We start from the raw sequence: 7,500 nt of genomic DNA, 5'->3' as shown, positions 1-7,500 counted from the left end.
AATTTTATACCTTCAGGTGTTTTCTTGTTACATGTTTGAATGTGCTTCCTCCAAAATTCAGGTATTAGACCTAAATTGGTGGCTCATGTCTGTAATCCCAGCACTTTGAGAGGCCAAGGTGGGAGGATCATTTGAGTCCAGTTTTTGGGGGGAGTCTTTCCTCATATATCCAGGCTGAAGTGCGGTGGCACCATTCCAGTTTCTCTATGTTGCCTAGGCTGATCTCCAATACCGAGGCTTGAGCAATCTCTCACATTGGCCTCCTAAAGTGCTGGGAAAACAGGTGTGAGTCACGGTACCTGACCAGGTTATTTTATATATAGCCCAAATAAGCATATCTTTTCTTGTGGTGGGACAACTCAAATATTTTCTTCTAGCTATTTTGAAATGTACAATAAATTATTGGTAACTATAAGTCCCCCTACAGTGTTATTGAACGCTGAGAATTATTCCTTCTATCTAAGTGTATTTTTCTACCCATTAAACAGCCTCCCTTTACTCCTCTTTCCCCCTCCCTTTCCCAACCTCTGGTACCCATCGTTCTACTCTCTACCTCCCTGGGATCTACTTTTTTTTTTTTTTTTTTGAGTTGGAGTCTCACTCTGTCACCCAGACTGGAGTGCAGTGCCGCTCCCGACAACCGCAATCTCGACCTACTGGGCTCCGGCGATCCTTCTGCCTCAGCCTTCCAAGTAGCTGGAACTACAGGCATGCGCTACCACGCCCAGATTATTTTTTGATTTATTGTAGGGATGAGGTCTCGCCAAGTTGCCCAGGCAGGTCTCAAACCCGCAGGCTCAGGCAATCCACTCACCTCAGCCTCCCAAAGGCGTGGGATTACAGGCTGAGCCACTGAGCCCGGCTGGGATCAACTTTTTTAGTTTCCACATATGAGTGGAAACATGAAAATTTTCCATTCTGTGCCAGTCTTATTTCACTTAACATAATGGCCTTCAATTCCATCCATGCAAATGACAGAATTTTTTTTTTTAATGGCTGAATATTATTCTTCTGTGTATGCATACCATATTTTCTTTATCCCTAATCTACTGATGGACACATAGGTTGATTCTCTACCTGGGTTATTGTGAACAGTGCTCCAATAAACATAGGAGTGAAGATATTACTTATATATATGATTTCCTTTTTTCAAAATATATATCCAACAGTGGGATTGCGAAATCATATAGCAGTTCTATTTATAGTATTTTGAGAAACTTCCACACTGTTCTCCATAGTGGCTGTACTTATTTCCATTCCTACCAACAGTGTATGTGCATTCCCCTTTCTCTACATCCTCACCAGAATCTGTTCTTTTTTTGTCTTTTTGATAATAACCATTTAAACTGAGGTGAGATGATACCTCATCATAGTTTTGATTTATAATTCCCTAATGATTAGTGACATTAAACATTTTTTATATATCTGTTGACCATTTTTATATCTTCTTTTGAGAAATATTTACTCAGATAATTTGTACATTTTTAATAAAATTATTTGTTTATTACTATTCAGTTGGTTGACTTTCTGATGTACTCTGTTTATCCCTCGTTCAATGGATAGTTTGCAAATATTTACCCCCAGTTGTGTTGGTTGTCTTTTCACTCTGTTGATGTTTCTTTGCTGTGCAGAAGCTTTTTAGCTTGATGCAGACTCATTTGTCTATTTTTGCTTTTGTTGCCTGTGCTTTTGAGGTTTTACACAAAAATTTTTGCCCAGACTGTAGCAGGAAAAATAGAGAGATCATGGCACTGAGACTATTATAGGAAGTGGTACTTTATTACGCTGGCCATCCCAGCGGGCCCGAGGGTCTAATGAGTCCAAATCGAGTGCCTCAGAACAGGAGAAGTGGGGTCTTATACCCTTGTTTAGGTAAGGGAGGGGGTCGTGTAACAAATGGTTTCCAGAAACTGCAGGCTTGTAAACCATCAACTTCAGAAGGGGGGGTTTGGATAAGTCTGTGAATTAGTTACTCTTTTTGCATTTCCATAAAATGGCCAGGCTCTGGGCCATTTGGCCTTTCTTAAAACCTGCCCAGCACCTGGCGGGTCTTTAAAGTTGCAACTTGCCTTTCAAAAGGAAATACTTTTAACTGCTACCAACCCCTCTTCCTGCCGCTGGGCTAGTGGGAGACATTTTGTCATTCCAGGTGATTGCCATAAGGCCAACTGCTGATCTCGAAGAAGCTACATGTGTTTCTGCGTTTATTCACGGAATCATACAAGAAATATATTTGAGCATTTGCCGCATCCTGCCACAAGACCAATGTCTTGAAGTATTGATCCAATATTTTCTTCCACTGGTCTTATATTTTCAGGTCTTATATTTAAGTCTTTAATTCATTTGATCTGGCTTTTGTATATGGTGAGGAATAAGGGCTTAGTTTTATTCTTCTGCATATGGATATTCAGTTTTCCCAGCACCATTTATTGAAAAGGATGTTCTTTCTCCAGTGTGTGTTTTGGCACATTTGTCAAAAACAAGTTGACTACACATATGTGAATTTATTTCTGTTTTTTTTTTTTATTCTGTTCCATTGGGTTATGTGTCTTTTTAAATTTTTATTTATTTATTTAGCCAGGATCTTGTTATTGGTAAATTCAGATTTTCTGTTTCTTCATAGTTCAAATTTGGTAGATTGTATGTGTCCAATAATTTAATTATTTCTTCTAGATTTTCTAGTTTGTTTACATATAGTCTAATGATACTTTGTATTTCTCTAGTATCAGTTGTAATGTATCCTTTTTCATCTCTGATTCCACTTATCTGGATCTCCTCTCCTTTTTTCTTAGTCTACTAATTTTAGGTTTGCTTTGTTCTCTGTCAGACATCTAATAAATCTTCAATTCTTCTGAGTCTATTGCTGAGGCTCTGTTTCCTTATCCCGGTGGTGTTATATTTCCTTGAATGTTCACAATTCTTGTATCTTTACTTTGATGTCTGTGCTTTTGAGGAGACAGTCACCTCTTCGGATTTTTGTAGGTGTTGTTCGGTGGTGTTAGAGCTTTACTTCTTAGTGTAAGAACTTAAATGCTAGTCTGTTGTTACTTCTGATTCTGGGAAAGACTTATGGTAAACACTAGAGTTGAAACACTGCACTAGAACTAACTCATTGCCCTGATATTCTTTTCCAGTTTGGGGAAGATTCACAGTGAACATCAGAATGTAAGCAGTGCTCCAGGACTATATTGTTGCCCTTTCATTATTTCCCAGTGAGTGCCAAGCTTAAATGCTGCCCTGGAACTATATTGCTGCTCTGTTGTTTTTTTCCCTCGTGTAGGCAAGCACTGGAACTGAATTCCGATATGTTAGTTGTTTCCAAATCAGGGGAAGGTTCCATATGAGTACCTGGGGTTTGTGAAAAATCTGGCTAGGAATTTGGGCCTTCTCACCGATTGTGCACTCTGTGGCCCTATGATGCTAGCCAGTCTCTTCAATGGGGCATCCTGGCTGATCAGAGCACTGAGTAGCTGCTGTGACTCATTGTGCCGTAACTATAATCAGCACCCCCAACTCACCCCAGGTGGTCTGGCCTTCCTGGTACTCTCAGGGACGAGAATGGAGCTTTCATGTTGCGGGAAAACAGAGACACCAAGGCTATCTTAGGAAGGAGCGGTTTTTTAGTGCCCATGTAGCGGGAACACAGAGAGGCCCTGACACTGAGGCTGTTTTAGGAAGTAGCAGATTTATTATATTACAGCCAGCGTGACTAAGCGAGCTAATGCTCCAAGACTGAGCCCACCCCACGCCGGGGAAGGAGGATAGGGGTCTTATACCTTAGTTTCAGTAAGTGAGGGGGGTCGGGTTGAACAATTACACATTTTCTTTGGAATTCACAAGGTTGTACTCAGCCTGTAATCCCACGCCTTTGGGAGGCTGAGGTGAGTGGATTGCTTGAGTCCGCGGGTTCGAGACCTGCCTGGGCAACTTGGCGAGACCGCATCTCTACAATAAATAAAAAATTAGCTGGGCGTGGTAGCGTGTGCCTGTAATTCCAGCTACTCGGAAGACTGAGGCAGAAGGATCGCCAGAGCCCAGTGGGTCGAGGCTGCGGTGGCCAGGAGCAGCCACTGCACTCCAGTCTGGGCAACGGAGTGAAACTCCAACTCTAAAAAAAAAAAGATTTTTTAAAAGAACAAATGGTCTCCAGGATATGCAAAGCAAGCAGGGATTGTAGACCGATGACTTCACCCGGAGTGAACCAGGCACTATTTTGCATGGTTTTGGAGCAACTCGGAAAAAGAGGGGAGGGGTTTTATATGTTAGTTAATGTTAGGGAGGGGGATTGGGTTGTACAACTATACATTTTTCTTTGGAATTTGCAAGGTGGTATTTAATAAAACCAGATTTTCTTTTTTTGTTGTTGTTGAGTTGGAGTCTCACTCTGCTGCCATGACTGGAATGCAGTGGCACACTCCCAACCACCGCAACCTCAACCTATCCACTTGCCTTGGCCTCCCAAAGTGCTGGGATTATAGGCTGAGCCACCGAGCCAGACCAAAACCAGATTTTCAAAGAACAAATTGTCTCCAGGGTATACATGACAAGCGGGGGTTGTAAACCAATAGCTTAAGGTTGTGATCAATTACTATCTTGCACTTGTGGCTATTTGGTTTTCTCACATCTTATGTCTAGCAGGTTTGGAGCTTGCAGGTTGATTTTTAAAAAGGAATAAATTTTAACTGTTTTTAGCCCCTCTCTGCCACATTTCATGAAAATTCCCAGAGTGGCAGGGAGATCAAATTCTCTCCTTTTACCTCAGAAGCCATGGGTATAATAAATGTTCTGTAAGTGGAGTTAGGCCAGCTTGGGGAAGGGGATAGCACAGACTAAAATGGCTATTTCTCTTACCTGTGGTGGCTTCTCTTGATTTTGTGGGTCCAGGACTTTCTCCCCTTTATTCTGTGTATTCAGGGTGGTATTCTTGTTTGAACAGTTTCTAGTTTTATTTTTTGTGTGGTGGTGGTGGTTTGGTGTTACCAGGAAATCTATTTTACCATCTTTCTGACTCCTGTCTCTCTTTCTCCCTCTACCTCTTTCCTTTTAAAACCAAGTCTAAAGTATTCAGGCTTTCTGCAAGTATAGGGAGCCTCAAGCATCACTTGAGGCTATGCTACACTGGGACTTTATAGTTCCTCTTCACAGACAAAAGAATACAGGGAAAGAAAAGGAAGAGACTAGAATGACTGGTTCACAATGGATACAGTCTGAGTGGAGACTGACAGTGAACATAATATCAACCATCTTATGGAGTCCTCTTAAAGTCACTGCATGTTAGCCAGGCTCCGTGGCTCAACTTGTAATCCTAGCATTTTGGGAGGTCAAGGCGAGTGGATTGTCTGAGCCCCAGGTTTGAAATCAGCCCTGGGAACTTGGTGAGACCTCGTCTCTACAATAAAAATAAAAAATTAGTCAAGTGTGGTAGCATGCACCTGTAGTTCCGGCTATGTGGAAGACTGAGACTGAAGGTCTCAGGTCGACTCTGGGGTGGCCGTGAGTGTGCCACTGCACTCCAGCCTGGGTGACAGAGTGAGACTCCAACTCAAAAATAAATAAATAAAGTTACTGCATGTTGCAGCTCCTGTTATCAATGGTGTTATTCTGTGTGATAATTATTGTTTTCTCTCTATGTGATAATTATTGCCTATATCTGTTACTATTAAACAATTTACTATCAAATAAAGTGGAAAATGAAGTATTAGCTGCCAGAGACCAGCTCCAGCCGGGTTCAGAGTACCCCAAAGGTGGAGACGGCATCGGTGATTGGGGGGAAGAAGAGAGAATGTGAGAGAGAGAGAAAGAAAGAGACTGGACTCCGGTCTAGGGCAGAAGCAATGTGTGAGTGTTATTGGGAATTACAACAGGTCTTTTATACACAAAATCAGATGTGGGAGGTGCGTCCCCCACCCACCAGAAACCTTAATCCATGAAAACTTAATTGCCTTTAAACCCTTTTCATATGATAATCTTAAAATCCCACAACAAAGGATAACCTAATCTGTGACTGACATATTCTATAAACCTTTTTCATCCTAAACTGATTGATTTATGCCAAGTTAAACAATTCTATAAAAGCTTAAGTATTTACTTTACAAATGAAAGTGGCCCATCCCAGAATGTTTGGAATGTGGCCCAGTCCAAAGTTCACAGTGGACTACCTGCAAGTAACCCAGCTGCATTCTTTCAACAAAATGGCTGCCTTCTAAAACTATATTCTACAATTTACACTTTCAATAAATCCTAAGATCATGACCCAAAAGCCTGTGACCAATACTAAGGCTCTTACTTATAATTCAAACTTATATTATAAGTTTATATTATAAGTTGTGTGAAAGCCAAAACTTCAGTTTGCAGAAGGATGGGAGCAATGGGCTTCTAAAGTTAGCTTGTGTCCGTCCCGGTCTCAGAGTTTTTATGTTTTGAGCTCACAGGAGCTTAATCTGGTTAGTGCTGAGTAGAAAGGGGGAGGAAATGGGGTCAATAGCTCCCGAACGCATCCTAGTGGTCTCAGGGTCAACGGCCCTTCCTGATCCCTAACACTCAGTGGGCCTCCGTGGCCGACTCCCAACAATTAGCAACTTAAACAAGATTGAAATTCTTCTGGTCAGGCACAGTGGCTCACGCCTATAATCCTAGCACTCTGGGAGGCCAAGGTGAGAAAATTGTCTGAGCTTATGGGTTTGAGCCCAGCCTGGGCAATTTGGTGAGACCTCACCTCTACAATAAATCAAAAAATTAGCTGGGCATGGTGGCACGTGCCTATAATTCCAGCTACTTGGTAAGCTGAGGCAGAAGCATCACCTGAGCCCAGCAGGTGGAAGCTGCGGTGGCTATGAACAGCCACTGCACTCCAGCCTGGGCTACAGAGTGAGACTCTGACTTAAAAAAAGAAAGGAAGGAAGGAAGGAAGGAAGGAAGGAGGAAAGGAAGGAGGGAAGGAGGGAGGGAGGGAGGAAGAGTTAGCTGACTTAACTAGCTAGCTGAATAGTAAGCTGAAATGTTAGCTGCCTTAACTAGCAAGCTGGCTAGCTAGCTGACTTAACTAACTGACTAGCTAGTTGACTTGCTAGCTGGCTAGCAAGCTGACTTAACTAGCTAGCTACCTGATTGGCTAGGCATCTAGCTAGCTGGCTTAACTAGTTAGCTACCTGGCTGACTAGCCAGCTAGGTAGCTGGCTAGCTTGCTACTGTACTGGCCGGCTGTCTAGCCAGCCGGTTTAAATAACCAGCTGGCTGGTTGACCAGTCGGATAGCCAGCTGGTTTAAAAAGCCAGACACATTGCTAGTCAGCTGGCTATCCAGCTGACCTAACTAGTTGGCCACCTGCCCGACTAGCTTGCAAAGCATCCAGCTTAACTTGTCAGCCACCTAGATAGCCAGACTGCTAACCAGCTGACTTATCTAGCTCACTCAACTAGATAGCAAGCCTGCTAGCTAGCTGGCTTAAGCAGCTAGCCATCTAGCTAGCCAGTCGGCTAGCCAGCCCACTTAACATGCTGA

Source organism: Carlito syrichta, unplaced genomic scaffold (assembly GCF_000164805.1).
Source record: "Carlito syrichta isolate Samal-C Ts95f unplaced genomic scaffold, Tarsius_syrichta-2.0.1 Scaffold308087, whole genome shotgun sequence".
In the NCBI taxonomy this organism is placed as follows: domain Eukaryota; kingdom Metazoa; phylum Chordata; class Mammalia; order Primates; family Tarsiidae; genus Carlito; species Carlito syrichta.
The sequence above is the reverse complement of the archived record's forward strand: the minus strand, read 5'-3'. Positions refer to the sequence as shown.